This window comes from Mus caroli, unplaced genomic scaffold (genome assembly GCF_978045245.1).
Source record: "Mus caroli unplaced genomic scaffold, Mus_caroli_1 scaffold_12, whole genome shotgun sequence".
In the NCBI taxonomy this organism is placed as follows: domain Eukaryota; kingdom Metazoa; phylum Chordata; class Mammalia; order Rodentia; family Muridae; genus Mus; species Mus caroli.
The window spans coordinates 7,117,242-7,133,244 of record NW_028227267.1 but is presented as its reverse complement, the minus strand read 5'-3'; positions in this window follow the sequence as shown (position 1 = coordinate 7,133,244).

Here is a 16,003-nt window from a genome sequence, read left to right as displayed (position 1 = left end):
TGCACCAATGGCAGCCACCAAATGTCATCTTCCTGACTACGGTATCTACCCTTCTGCTTCACTTTTCTCAGTCCTCAGCAGCACTCTTCCCGTGTGCTGTCACCTTGCGTGAGAGGCTGTCTCATTGGCTTGTAGAACCTGGACAGCTCCTCAGCCAATGTCTCCTAATACCCCAGCACTTCTTAGCTCTTGACCCCAGTCCCTTCTCCCTAATATCTTCAGTGATGCCATCTGCTTGTGGTTTTAACCTAACTGTGGAGGAGAAACCTTCCTGGAATTATCTGGCCACTCATTTTTTTCTCATAGTAACCTAGTAAACACCTCAAAGTAAATGTCCCCAGACCAGAGCCAGTCACCACTACTTAGTCCTGTCTTCCCTTAGTCTTCCCTAACAGCTGAGGTAGACATCCTGGAATTTTCCTCAAACCTCCACCACCACCCCCATTCATAGAATCATCAGCAAGTGGGGCTGCCTCTATCTTCAGAAAATCCCCAAGATGACTATCCGCATAGGTGTCATCACATTGCCCTGCACACCCAGCACTACTAAATGACTTGTTGACTGTAAAGCACCCCATCCCTATACCCTAAAATGCTATCATCTTCCTTGCACTGTGTCATAGTAAAGGACATTCTAGCATGTGCCCATTTTATACTACATTGTCTGTTTTTCCCTCTGAATCAAAAGCTCTTTAACAGAGCTTATGTTACCACCACATCAGCCCCTCCACTGTCTAGCACACTAAGGGTGTTCACTAACTATATTTTAGATAAATTACACAAAGAAAAATCATGTGGAGAAATATCAGAGAGCCAAAATGCGAAGGAACCAAGAAGCCACAGAAGTGGTCCAGCAGCAAGCAAGGAGGAAGAAGAGAGATGGACCCAAGTCAGAAGATAGCAGAAGCTGGTGAGATGGTCTCATCAGGAAAGTACTTGCTGCACAGCCACTCAGGACCTGAGTTTGATTCTCACTACACAAATAAAAATTCAGGTGTGGTAGCATTTGCACATAAATACCAGCAATATAAGGGACAGGTGGATCCCTGAACTTGCTGGCTACCCAACTTAGCCTATTTGGTGAGTTTGAAGTCAGGGAGAGACCCCCATCTCAAAAACCAAGGAAGATAGTTGCTGAAGAATGAGACCCAAGGTTGTCCTCTGGCCTGCATGGGCACATCTAAATGGGTATATGTATCCCTGTCTTAGTTAGGGTTACTATTCCTGCACAAACATCATGACCAAGAAGCAAGTTGCGGAGGAAAGGGTTTATTCGGCTTACACTTCCATACTGCTGTTCATCACCAAAGGAAGTCAGGACTGGAACTCAAACAGGTCAGGAAGCAGGAGCTGATGCAGAGGCCATGGAGGGATGTTCTTTACTGGCTTGCCTCCCCTGGCTTGCTCAGCCTGCTCTCTTATTAGAACCAAGATTACCAGCCCAGAGGTGGTCCCACCCACAAGGAGCCTTTCCCCCTTGATCACTAATTGAGAAAATGCCTTACAGTTGGAGCTCATGGAGGCATTTCCTCAACTGAAGCTCCTTTCTCTGTGATGACTCCAGCTGGGTCAAGCTGACAGAAAACTAGCCAGTACAATCCCATTCACACAAAAACACAGCTACAGCAGCCAAACAAGGTAAGAAAGGGTACTAAATCTTACAAATATCCAGGAAGATGGAAATGGGCTCCAGATATGGTTTTCCCCATCAATTTAGGAAAAATGAACAACATATAATGTTATCAAGCATTGGTAAAGAGACTGGGAAAATGCCCTTTCATAATTTCCTGGGAAAATACAAATAGGTACTATGTATTGAGGGATAAGCGTGCAGCACAGTGGTAGCCTGTGGTTCGAGTTTCACAATTTCAGTCGACAACAGTCAAGAACTATCCCATGAAAAGCCCTAGCACATCAGTTCTCAACCTGTGCATTGCTATCCTCTGTAGGCTGAGCAACCCTTTTCCAGGCGTTACCTAAGACCACCAGAAAACACAAATGTTTACATTATAATCCTAACAAATTTTACAGCAAAATTGCAGTTATGAAGCAGCAATGGAAATAACTTTATGGTTGGGGGGTCACACAACATGAGGAACTGGATTAAAAGGCCACAGCATTAGGGAGGCTGAGAACCACTCATCTAGAAGCAAACAGTTCATAGTTTTAATGATATGCTATTCTGAAGAGAATATTGAAATCTCATACCACCTCATTCCATCCTGCCTGAGATGTCAGTCATCTCCATGTCCAGAATTATATGTACTACCTAGTGACCCATTTGGTTGTCAGATTGACTGACATGCCACTGTAGTGTGATATGCAGGTATTCCATACAGCCACACATGGTAGCATGCCTATGCCATTTACCTCACGGCACCTACTCTGGCAAGTGTAACACTTCACTTTATCACAAGGGAGTAGACTGTACAGACAGACATTTCACATTTTACAACCTTTACTATATCTTATTATGTTTTATTTTATTATTACATTTTGTTGTCAGCCTTATTTTGTCTAATATGCAAGTTAAGCTTTATTATGAATGTATGGGAAGAAACATAATGTGTGTGTAGAGAGAGCTTAGAACGGTGTACAGTTTCAGACATACCCTGGGAGAATATGCTTCTGCAAAACGCAGGGGTTGCTATGTCTACAAAGCCCGGAAGTTATTGTCACTCCAACCTAAAAGTGTCATTTATCCTAAAGAAATTTAACAGCTAATTGGCTGAGCAGACACAAGAATGTGTACAGAAGCTTGCTTCATAATATTTAAGCAATGTGAACTTGGATATCCCCAGAAGAATGAGTAAAGCCTTCCTTAGCCACACAATGAGATGCTATAGAATTCTTCAAAGTTACCAAGCACATCGGCATGTGATAACATAGACACCTCTCCAAGACATTGCTAAGTGACAATGAAAATTTACAAATAAATCAGTTCTACAAGGTGTGTGTGTGTGTTTACAGCACTACTACTGTATTTTTGAAGGTGAGACTATATATATGTGGAAGTTGGAGAGCACAAAAGCAGGTGGGCTGTCAAGAGGGAACTCATCTTTATTTCCAACCCTAATATTTTACAGGAGCACATGGGCTCATATGCAGTTTTTGTTTTCTTTTTTTTTTTTTTTGGTTTTTTTTTTTTTTTTTGGTTTTTTTTCGAGACAGGGTCAGTTTTTGTTTTCTTAAACTATAAGGAAATCCATTGTAAGCTCCGAGATGAGACTTTTATTTAGAACAGAGCTTACAGCAAGAAAGCATGAGACCAGTTAGCATATTTAAAGTGTAGATGAGTGTGTATATACCATAGAGGATACAGATTCACGTATGAGTGGCAGCAGTGGGAAGTAGACATGCTCCTGGACTGGAATATGACTGGCCAGTGTGCCATTATCCAGAGAATCCACACATTTACCAAAACCTAAAGTAAGCCTCAATTTGAGAGCCACAGGAGAGTTCTCAATAGCTAAGGATTAATTTATATTTTTTGGTCATGTTCCTTAAACCTTAAAAGTCCTTTAGAGTTTTGCAGAGCAGTCTCTAAAAGCCATTTTGATGGTTTATAAAAGTGGCTTAAAAAAACCAGATTATTTTAAACATCATTTAAAAAGAGCCTGGTGTGATGGCAAGTGCCTGTAATCTACAATTTCAGAGGCTGAGGAACAAAGATTCTGATTTAAAGGCAGCCTTAACCACATAGTAGGGCCTTGTCTCAGAGGGAAAAAGAAAAGAAAAAAGAAACCACCAAGAGCTGGAGATGAAGCTCATTGGTGAAGTACTTGCCTAGCATGTGTAGGACCTTGGGTTCCATCTCCAGAACTAAAAAGAGAAAGAAAAAAAAAACTGACTATAATACCTAATACACAGCCCATACATCCACCTCCTTGGGATTGCAGGATGAAAAATGAAATTTTTTTATAGATTTATTTTATTTTTATGTATATGAATACACTGTAGCTGTCCAGAAGATTGTGAGCCTTCATGTGGTTGTGGGGGAATTGGGATCTCTGCTTGCTCTGGTCATCCCTGCTCCCTCAGGCCCAAAGATTTACTTATTATTATTCATAAGTACACTGTAGTTGTCTTCAGACACACCAGAAGAGGGTGTCAGATCTCATTACGGGTGGTTGTGAGCCACCATGTGGTTGCTGGGATTTGAATTCAGGACCTTCAGAAGAGCAGTCGGTGCTCTTAACCACTGAGCCATCTCTCCAGCCCGAAAAATGAAATTTAAAGAATGAAAAGATAATTAAAAGATGTCTTTAGGCCAGGCAATGGTGGTGCTCAATTTTACTCCCAGCACTCAAGAGGCAGAGGCAAGCGGCTCTCCACAAGTTTAAGGACAGCCTGCCTTGCAGGAGCTTTGCAGTTTCATGAGGTTCCACTTGTCAATTCTCGATCTTACAGCACAAGCCATTGCTGTTCTATTCAAGAATTTTTCCCCTGTGCCCATATCTTCAAGGCTTTTCCCCACTTTCTCCTCTATAAGTTTCAGTGTCTCTGGTTTTATGTGAAGTTCCTTGATCCACTTAGACTTGACCTTAGTACAAGGAGATAGGAATGGATCGATTCGCATTCTTCTACATGTTAACAACCAGTTGTGCCAGCACCATTTGTTGAAAATGCTGTCTTTCTTCCACTGGATGTTTTTAGCTCCCTTGTCGAAGATCAAGTGACCGTAGGTGTGTGGGTTCATTTCTGGGTCTTCAATTCTATTCCATTGGTCTATTTGTCTGTCACTATACCAGTACCATGCAGTTTTTATCACAATTGCTCTGTAGTAAAGCTTTAGGTCCGGCATGGTGATTCCACCAGAGACACCATCAATAAGACAAAAAAACCACCAACAGATTGGGAAAGGATCTTTACCTATCCTAAATCAGATAAGGGACTAATATCCAATATATATAAAGAACTCAAGAAGGTGGACTCCAGAAAGTCAAATAACCCCATTAAAAAATGGGGCTCAGAACTGAACAAAGAATTCTCACCTGAGGAATACCGAATGGCAGAGAAGCACCTGAAAAAATGTTCAACATCCTTAATCATCAGGGAAATGCAAATCAAAACAACCCTGAGATTCCACCTCACACCAGTCAGAATGGCTAAGATCAAAAATACAGGTGACAGCAGATGCTGGCGAGGATGTGGAGAAAGAGGAACACTCCTCCATTGTTGGTGGGATTGCAAGCTTGTACAACCACTCTGGAAATCAGTCTGGTGGTTCCTCAGAAAATTGGACATAGTACTACCGGAGGATCCAGCAATACCTCTCCTGGGCATATATCCAGAAGATGTCCCAACCGGTAAGAAGGACACATGCTCCACTATGTTCATAGCAGCCCTATTTATAATAGCCAGAAGCTGGAAAGAACCCAGATGCCCCTCATCAGAGGAATGGATACAGAAATTATGGTACATTTACACAATGGAGTACTACTCAGCTATTAAAAAGAATGAATTTATGAAATTCCTAGCCAAATGGATGGACCTGGAGGGCATCATCTTGAGTGAGGCAACACAATCACAAAGGAACTCACACAATATGTATTCACTGATAAGTGGATATTAGCCCAAAACTTAGGATACCCAAGATATAAGATACAATTTGCTAAACGCATGAAACTCAAGAAGAATGAAGACCAAAATGTGGACACTGTGCCCCTTCTTAGAATTGGGAACAAAACACCCATGGAAGGAGTTACAGAGACAAAGTTTGGAGCTGTGATGAAAGGATGGACCATCTAGAGACTGCCGTATCCAGGGATCCATCCCATAATCAGCTTCTAAACGCGGACACCACTGCATACACTAGCAAGATTTTGCTGAAAGGATCCAAATATAGCTGTCTCTTGTGAGACTATGCAGGGGCCTAGCAAACACAGGAGTGGATGCTCACAGTCAGCTATTGGATGTATCACAGGGCTCCCAATGGAGAAGCTAGAGAAAGTACCCAAGGAGCTAAAGGGATCTGCAACCCTATAGTTGGAACAACATGATGAACTAACCAGTACCCCGGAGCTCTTGTCTGTAGCTGCATATGTATCGAAAGATGGCCTAGTTGGCCATCACTGGAAAGAGAGGCCCATTGGACTTGAAAACTTTATATGCCCCAATATAGGGGAATGCCAGGGCCAAAAGAATGGGAATGGGTGGGTAGGGAAGTGGGGGGCACTATGGGGGACTTTTGGGATAGCATTGGAAATGTAATTGAGGAAAATATGTAATAAAAAATATTAAAAATTTTTAAAAAAGGACAGCCTGGTCTATAGAGCAAGTTTCTGGACAGCCAGGGCTATACAGAGAAACCCTGCCTCAAAAAAAAAAAAAAAGCAAACAAAAAAGAGATGGTTTTAGCATGCATTTTAACCTTTTTATTATGCTGAATCATTTGTGTGTGTGTGTGTGTGTGTGTGTGTAGACAACATGTAGGAGTAGGCTTTCTCCTCCCACCACGAGGGCTTTGGAGATGGAACTCATATTGTCAGGCATGGCAGCATGTGCCCCTACTCAGCAAGTCATCTCACCAGCCCTTATTTTTTTTTCCCCTTTGGGACATGGTTTCACGTAGCCCAGGGTGACCTCAAATTCATGAAGCAATCAAAGATGGCCCTGAACTCTCGACCCTCCTATCTCTGCTTCCAAAGCACTGAGAGCACAGAGGCGCATCCATACCAGACTCCCATCTTTATTTAACATGTCAGATATGATTGCATTAGTCAGTCAATCACCTCATTCATAACCATCATTTGAGTTTAATATGCATTAGATGCAGAGGCTACGCCAGTAAGCAAAACCAGTTCCCTCGTTGGTAGAACTTCAGATCTTGGCAGAGAAACAGATTATGTGAGTTACTACATCAGAGGAAGTATGAAAATAAAGCTGTTGTGTTGTACTGCCTGCGGTGGTTTAGAAGTGTAGTGGAGGAATGTAACTTAGGGAGGTCATGGAAGATTTGGCTATGAAAGAAAGAAAGAAAGAAAGAAAGAAAGAAAGAAAGAAAGAAAGAAAGGAAAGAAAGAAAGAAAGAAAGAAAGAAAGAAAGAAAGAAAGAAAGAAAGAAAGAAAGAAAGAAAGAAAGAAAGAAAGAAAGAAAGAAAAAGGAGCAGATTGAAATCTGGACATGGTGGCTCACACCTGCAATCCTAGCAGCTGAGAGGCTGATGGTATGACACCCAGTTCCAGGTTTGCCTGTGGTACAGTGTGAAACACTATCTCAAAAATATAAACAAACAAACAAACAAACAATAAATAAATAAATAAAGTTAAGAAATAAGAGGTTGAATTTAAAGGAAGAAAGGGCAAAATCAAATCAGAACGGGCAGTGGAGGAAGAAACTGTTTTTGACAATTGGAAGAGCAAATACAAAATGCTTGTGGCTGGAAAGGCACAATACCAAGTTTCCTTTTCTTTCCTGTTTTTCTTTTCTTCTCTTTTTTTCTGGGCTTGTAAAGTTTTCTTCATACCACTGAAAACTCCAAGCAGAATCAGTTTTTTTTTAAAAAAATCAGTTAAAAACAATTAAATTTTCCCCTTTTATTGAAAATAGATTATTTTCTCATACAATGTATGTTCTGGTTACAGTTTTCCTTCCCTCTTTACTCCTCCCAGTTCCTCCTCACCTCCCCATCCCACAGGAATCCACTACCTTTTTGTCTCTCCCTGTATGGTGTCCCTCAACGCCTTCTCTGCTTCCTACCCAATCCTCCTGTTTCTGCTGCCCCCCAGGTCTACCCATAAAATCTATTCCACTTCCTCCTCTGAGGGAGATCCTCTAGCTCCTTCCTATATGCATAACCTCTAGAGAGGATATCACTTATTTAATGACTAATATACATATAGAAGTGAATATGTACCATATTTATTTTTATATATCTATGTTACCTCAGTGAGGATGATTCTTTTTTGACTAGTTCCATTTATTGGCCTACAAATTTCATGATGTCACTTTTTAACAGCTGAATAATATACTCTATTATGCAAATGTACCACATTTTCTTTAGTCATTGTTGGGTTGAGGGACATCTAGCTTGTTTCCAGTTTCAGGCTATTATGAATAGAACAGCAATAAAAATGGCTTAACAAGTGTCCTCCTAGTAGGATGGATCATCCTTTGGGTATATGCCCAAAATGGAATAGCTGGATCTTGAGGTAGATTGGTCCCCATCTTTCTGAGGAGCTACACACGTTCCGTAGTGGTTGTATAGGTTTGCACTCCCATCAGCAGTGGATGAGTGTTCCCCCTATTCCATATTCTCACCAGCATGAGCTGTCACTTGAGTTACTGACCTGAGCCATTCTGACACGTATAATTTGGAATACCAAAGTAGTTTTTTGTTTTGTTTTGTTTTTGTTTTTTGTTTGTTTGTTTTCATGTCCCTGATGGGTAAGGATATTGAACATTTCTTTAAGTGTTTTTCAACTGTTTGAATTTCATCTATTAAGAATTCTATTAGTTGGATTATTTGTTGCTTTTTTTCCTGATATTTAGTTTCCTGAGTTCTTTATATATTTGGATATTAGTCTTCTATTGGGCGTGAACTTGGTAAAATCTTTTCCCTTTCTGTAGGCTACTACTTTGTCTGAATAACTGTTGGCTTTTTTTTTCTTTTTTCTATTTTATTGGGTTCTTATATCTCTACCTTCCAACCCTTACTTCACCCTTTTCCCTTCCAACTGCCCCCCTCCCAGCATAATGTAAGAGAGAAAGAAGGTTAGAGGGAGACAGAACCCAGTGGCAGCAGCCATAATAAACTTTTTTTTCTGATATCCTGAAACAGTATATTCATCCCTTCATACCCTGCTATCTTCTCTATTGCATTAGAAACTGAGTTTCCCAGTTTTTCCTAACCACGTATCTGGGAGCCAATTGTTGGGGCTATTGGGTGGGAGGGGGGTACTTTATTGGGTTCTTAACCTACCACCCTTATCTACATTTATTCCACCCTAATCCCATCCAAACCCCCAAGACTAGGAAGGAGAGATGGGAGAGGTAATCAGAAGGGACTAACTCTAGGTAGTTAGAAGGAAAGGGGGCCATAAACCTCTTTAGACTAATTCCTGCTGATTAAGGACTTCAACTTTCTTGGAGCCATTCCAGTCTTCATAGTCAGGATATCTCCAACTTCTTGTCAAATTTCAACAACAGCAACTAGGAGCATCAGGAGGAACAGCAGTTGCTACAGGCCTTCTCATTTATACACCAGGCTCTTCCATTTATACCCTCTCCAGAGTTCCCAGACTTAAGCTCTCTGCAGTTGACAAAGATCACCTCCCTGCTAGTGCATGAGCCAAATCATAATCACCTGCTGTAAAGCGGCCTCTTACTCCACACGTGGGATTAAAACAAAAACATATTCACAGAACATAACTGGATCTTTAAAGAAACCAAAATTCTCACTACAAAAGACAGTGTTCTTTGTCCTATAAAAGCTTTTCACTTTCATGAGGTCCTATTTATTAATTGTTTGTTTGTTTTTATGTAGCTACTTGTGCTATGAACTTGCCTGTCAGAACTGGCTTCATTGTGTTCCATAAGTTTGATTGTGATGTGTATGTATTTTCATTCAATTTTAGAAATTCTTTAATTTCTTTCTTAATTTCTGTCCTGACCCATTTTCCATTCATTAGAGAGCTATTTAGTTTCCATGAGTTGGTAAGCTTTCTGTTGTTTCTGATATCCAGCTTTAATCCCTGGTGGTCAAATATGATTTAGGGATTATTTCAATTTTCTTGTTAGATATTGAGCTTTCTTTGTGTCTGAATATATGGTCAATTTTGAAGAAGGTTCCATGAGGTGCTGAGATGAAGGTGTATTCTTTTGTGTTTGGGTGAAATGATTTTGTAGATATTTGTTTCTCTGTTTACTTTTTATCTAGACAACCTGTCAGTTGGTAAGAGTTGGGTATTAAGTCTTCCACCATCAGTGTGTAATGGCCAATATGTGATTTAAGCCGTAGGAGTGTTTTGTTTTGTTTTGTTTGTTTTATTTTTTTTTTAAAAACTTGGTATCCTTATATTTAGAAAATAGGTGTTAACAATCGAAATGTCATCTTGGTGAATTTTTCCTTTAGTGAGTATGTAGTGTCCTTCCTCGTCTCTACTGATTAGTTTTGGTTTAAAGTTTACTTTATTAGATATTAAAATGGCTATACAAGCTTCATACTTAGGTCTATTTTCTTGGAAAAATCTTTTTCTATCTTTTTACCCTAAGGTGAAGGCTATCCTTGATGTTAAGGTGTGTTTCTTGGATGCAGCAAAAGGATGGGTCCCTATTTTTTACATCTATTCTGTTCTGTGCCTTTTATATTGGGTAATTGAGACCATTGATTGATGTTGAGAGATGACCAATGATTGTTAATTGCTGTTATTTTGTTGTTGGTGGTGGTGGTGTTACTGGTGATGGTAGTAGTGCTGCTGTTGGTATATGTGTGTGTGTGTCCCTTCTTTTGATTTTGCTGGAATATTCTAAGATTATATATTCCCTGTGTTTTCATGGTTTTAGTTAACATTCAGCTGGAGTTTTCCTTCTAGACCCTTCGGTAGGGCTAGATTTGGAGACAAATAATGCTTCAATTTGGTTTTATCATAGAATGTCTTATTTTCTAAATCTATGGTGATGGAGAGTTTTCCTGGGTATAGTTCTCTGGGCTGGCATCTATAATCTTTTAGAGTCTGCAGTCCACCTGTTCAGGCCCTACTGGCTTTTAGAGTCTCCATCAAGAATTCGAATGTAACTGTAATATGTCTGCCTTTATGTGTTACTTGGTATTTTTCCTTTGCAGTTTTTAATATTCTTTGTTCTGTGCGTTTAGTGTTTTGACTATTATGTGCCAAGGGAACTCTTTTTCTGGTCCAGTGTATTTAGTATTCTGTTTGCTTCTTGTACTTTTATAGGAATCTCCTTTGGGTTAGACAATTTTCTTCTATGATTTTATTGAAAATATTTTCTGGGCCTTTGATCTGGGTTTCTTCTCCTTCCTCTATTCTTATTATTCTTAGATTCGGTCTTTTCATGGTGTTGCAGATTTTCTGGATATTTTGCGTTAGAAGTTTTCCTTAGATTTAATATTTCTCTGACTAATGTAGCTGTATTTTCTATCATATCTTTAATCTCTTCCATCTCTTGTATTCTGTTGGTGTTGCTTGCCTCTGTTTAAATTCCTAAGTTGTTTGTTTCCAGAATTCCCACAGTTTGGGTTCTCTTTACTGATTCTATTCCTATTTTCAGGCCTTCAATAGTTTTATCTATTCCATTCCACTGTTTGTTTCTGTTTTCCCAGATTCCTTTAAGGGATTTATTCATTTCTTCTTTAAGGACCTCTATCATCTTCATACAGGTTGTTTTAAGGTCTTTTTCTTGTACTTCTGTTGGAGTATTCAGGGCACACTGCAGTAGGATTGTAGGGCTCTACTGGTGACATATTGTCCTGGCTGATAGTGTGTTTTTACACTGACATCTAGGCATCTGTTTCCCTGGCCTGCTCAGCTGGTGTGTTCCCTAGAAATGTCTGCTGGTGTTGGAGACTGGGATAACAGGATAAGCTGGGAGAAGGATGGCTGAAGAAGATCTTCGTGATCAGTCGGGGTTGGGATGAGAGAGGGAAGGAATGGTTTTTGCAACTGAGCTAGAGATGAGACTGGGGCATTAGATCTGGAGGAGCAGAAGGAGAGGTGAAGATCTACAGTCAGCCTACCTGCTTCCCTGTTAGGGCCTTTGAGGTAGCAGGGAATGCCTGCTAGAGTTGGGGCCTAGGACAAAGCAATAAGTTGAGGGGATAGAAGGGGAAGATCTATAAGATCCATAGGAATTGGGAGTGGGTGAGGAGGCTGCAGCAAGTGTTCTGTTGAAGATAGAACTAGGGGTGAGTATGGGGAATTTCATTTGAGGGAACAGAGGTAGAGGTGGAGATGTATAGTCAGACTTCCTACTTCCCTGGCAGGAGTCTAAATACCAAGTTTTCAGTGAATCTTTGAAATAGTAATTGCAGCACTCATGCAGTACCCCAAGAGTCCAGAAGGGAGCATTGGATCCCCTAGAAATGGAGTTAAGAGAAGGCTGTAAATTGTCATGTGGGTGCTGGGAGTAGAAACCAGGTCATCTGCAAGAGCAGCAAGTGCTCTCAACCATCAAACCATCTCTCTAGCACTAATTCTTGATTTTTTTTTTTACTTATACAAATATAGTATGAATTCATGTGTATGCAAATTCATGTTTCAAGTGTGGGTGTGGCCCCATGGAGGCCAGAAATGGGTGTTGGATTCCCTTGAGCTGGAGTTATGGGCAGTTGTGAGCTGCCCAGCAGGGGTGGGTGTTGAGAACTAAATTCTAGACCTCTTAGGGAAAGCAAGCACTTATAATTGCTGAAACCATCTCTCCAGTAAAGTTTTCATATTACTATTTCATTTTTTACACAGACAAAAACTTCCAGGGCTGGAGAGATGGCTCAGAAGTTAAGAGCACTGGTTGCCCTTCCAGAAGTCCCGAGTTCAATTCCCAGCAACCACATGGTGACTTGTAACAATATATAAGTGAGATCTGGTGCCCTCTTCTGGCATGTAGGCATAGATGCAGGGGGAACATATACATAATAAATAAACACATCTTAAAAAACAAAAACCTTCTTGACTACAAGAAATGCTTAAAGAAACATAGTGAGTGCCCTTGGCAGTGATCTTTCAATATGTTTCTGACTGAGACTCACATTAAGAAATGAATGTGGGACTGGTAAGATGGCTCAGTGGATAAAGAGCTGGCCATGCAGACTGATAACCTAGAACCAGAACACATATATAAAGGTGAAAGGTCAGGACTGATGCTACAAAGTCATCATATGACTCCACATGTACACTTGGAACACACATGCTCACAATGACACATACATCACACACACACACACACACACACACACACACACATATACATGAAAGCAATTTTTTTTAAATTAAAAATGTACTTCACATGGAGAGGTGAATATGGGAAAAGCACAATGCTATACAGGAATGAACAGATCATAATGAAACTCACTGAGTATGCTAACTAAAACCAGTTTTAGTGAATTTCAAGGCTGAGGCTATAGAGTGATAGAACACTCGAGCACTAGCTCCAAGCACTGGGCTCACTTAGCAGTACCAAAATGAATAACATTTCACACTATAAAGAACTGTGGAGATGGCTCAGTGAATAGGAACTCCTGCTCTGCAAGCTTGAGGATCTGAGTCCAATTCCTCAGCACTACAGCATAGAGCCAGCATGGTTGCACCACCAGTGTGATGGGGTGGAGGTAGGCAGATTCTGAGAACTTGCTGGTCAGACAGCTTAGCTGACACTGAACTTCTAGTTCACCAAGAGACCCAGTCTCAAGGCAGTGAGATGGAGAGTCATAAAAGAAGACACCTCATGTCCTGCTCTGATATACACCACATGGGCACATATGTATGTATGTATGTATTGTAAATATATATGTGTGTACACACACAAATCTCATGCAGACACACACAAATCACATAGCAAAGGAGATGTGCAGACACATAAAACAAGATTTTGTTTCAAAGAAAAAATTATAAAAGGCTATTTCTTTTTTAAAAAAAATCAAACAAGGGAGTTGGAATATATGGATTTGCTATTGAATAACCTTACAAGTTATTGGTTTTGTGAGTGGTAATACTAAATTGCACATTAATTATATTTAAAGAAAAAACCTATAGCTTTTTAAAGATGTAATTCAAATTTCATAACTTTAAAGTAAATTTCAGGCACAGAGGTAGGCACAAGCTACGTGGAGTGTTCTACATGAGTAGAAAGCGTATGTTGCAACTGAAGGTCCCAAGTGTACCTGAGCAAGATAAAGTAGTATCCTGAACTTACTTTAAGGTAGCTCTTCAGAGAGAACAGTAATCAGGATATAAAGTGAATAAATTAAAAAAAAAAAAAGATAGCTCTTCAACAAATGGCTGCTGCTCTGGTGAAAAGCCAGGAAAGGGCCAAGTCAGGATGCCAGTGCTGCATCTGGGGTTGGGCAGGCTCAGACTCCTGTCAGAGCTGGTGTAGGCTTTTCCACAGTGATGCTCTGTCAGCACCCAGAGAAGCTTCAGATAGTTTTCCAAATCAGGGATGCTAGCCTGGTGTGTTCTTTATTGTTCTGTATGTTTTCCCCATAAAAACAGGATGAGCCAGGAACATGCTCAGTGGGTAGAGTGCCTATTGTGCATGGTGTTCTGGGTTCAATCCCCAGTACCACATAAACCCACGTGGTGGCACTTGCTTGCAATCCCAATACACCTCCCAGGAAGACCAGAAGTTCAAGGTCATTCTTGGTTCCACAGAAAACCAAACCTCCCTGGGATTTAGGAGATTCTTTCTGGAAAAAAAAAAGTTCAAAATGCAGTTCAATTTTTAAAAACTAAACAATAGAAGGGCATCCTCTAAATGAGGCTGTGCCCAAAGCTGAGTGATGACCATTAAGCTTGGACTGTATGGAGTAAACCCCCGCTTCTGTCTTCTCTCTGCACATTTGGAATCCTACTCATAAAATTCTTGCTGGTCACTTGAATGCACATTCAAAATGCAAAGCCTGGGCTTCCGACTTCCAAAAATGCAATGCTTCCTGACATTTCCTCGGTTGCCTCTTGAAGTTCAATGTGAATAGCTGCTGCTACTTCGAGAGTGCCTGATAATGTCTATCACTGTGCAAGGATGTATGTCTCTCTGGTGACATCTAAATGTTGATCGTGTAAATTCTGCGGCAACACATAATGTATTTCAAAGGCATTGCCAAGTAGCATCAAAATCATTTTCCCCCAAATCTGGGTTTAACCTAACTGTCAAATCAAATTTAAAGGAAAACAAATTACAAAGTTTATTTAGATGACTTCAGCTAATTAATTTTCTCCACTGATAATATTTTGAACTTTAGGTACATAGAACATTAAGTGCTTAAATCCTGTTGTTACTTGTAGTGGCTAATTTACAAAGCAAGCTGACTGCATGCATGAAAAAAAAATTAAGACAATTTCTATTTTTGTACTAAGTAGAAACTTCTAACACTAAATAGATCTATACTGTTTTTACTATGCCAGTAAATATACATTTTAAATGTTGCCATCTGAAAGCTATATATCTCTCTCTACCTTCCTTTTGCTAACCTATGAAAAGATGCTAATCAACTCTGATACAGCTGTCTGATGTTATGGCTTAAGGTCCTTGTGTTCCTTCACGGGATCTTGTGTAGCAGACACCTCTGGCTACGCCCATCATTTCTATCCCCTCTCCAGTGCAGCTTGATTTTCAACCAGGTACCATCTTTTTAAAACAACTATGCGTTCAGAGGAGCGGCCCCACCCCTGCTAGTAACTAGATCTACTGTTGACCTAAATCAGCCATGTCATTGATTAGCTTTGAAATGAACATGTGACACAACCCTGGCCATACGCAGCACTTAAGGAAGTCAGCCAAGATCATTTCTGGGAAAAGGTTTCCAGCCCCAAAGAGATGCAGAGCTTTTGCTCATCTGGACATTGCTGGAGCTGCACATGAGGCTGGGCCCTGAGGCAACTTTCTGTAGCCCAAAGGGAAACTATAGACCTGGGCAGGGGTGGGGGGCATCACTTTAACCCACTCTTATCAGACTTGAGGCCCCTGATCATGGTTTCATAAAATGCTAAATACTCAATGTTGAAGTCTCAGCCCCTTGCAAGTTGCTTTCAGCTAAGAGCTCTCAATGTCACAATCTCTGGACAGAATTTCAGATGAGACTACCAATCTATTATTTATAAGCAATTTGTAACATTTAGAGCAGATAAGGTGACTCCCACACCCCAAACAGCTCGTCATTTACATCAAGACTTCATTTACATCGTCATTTATCATGCAAGACTTGATATGATGTCAAAGGATTCAAACAGTTCAGAGGTCTGAAGCCAGGGCTATTACAGTGAACGAGGTTAAACAGAGAAGAGCAAGGGATATAGATGGCTGATGCGTTGATCCCCAGTAGAAGAA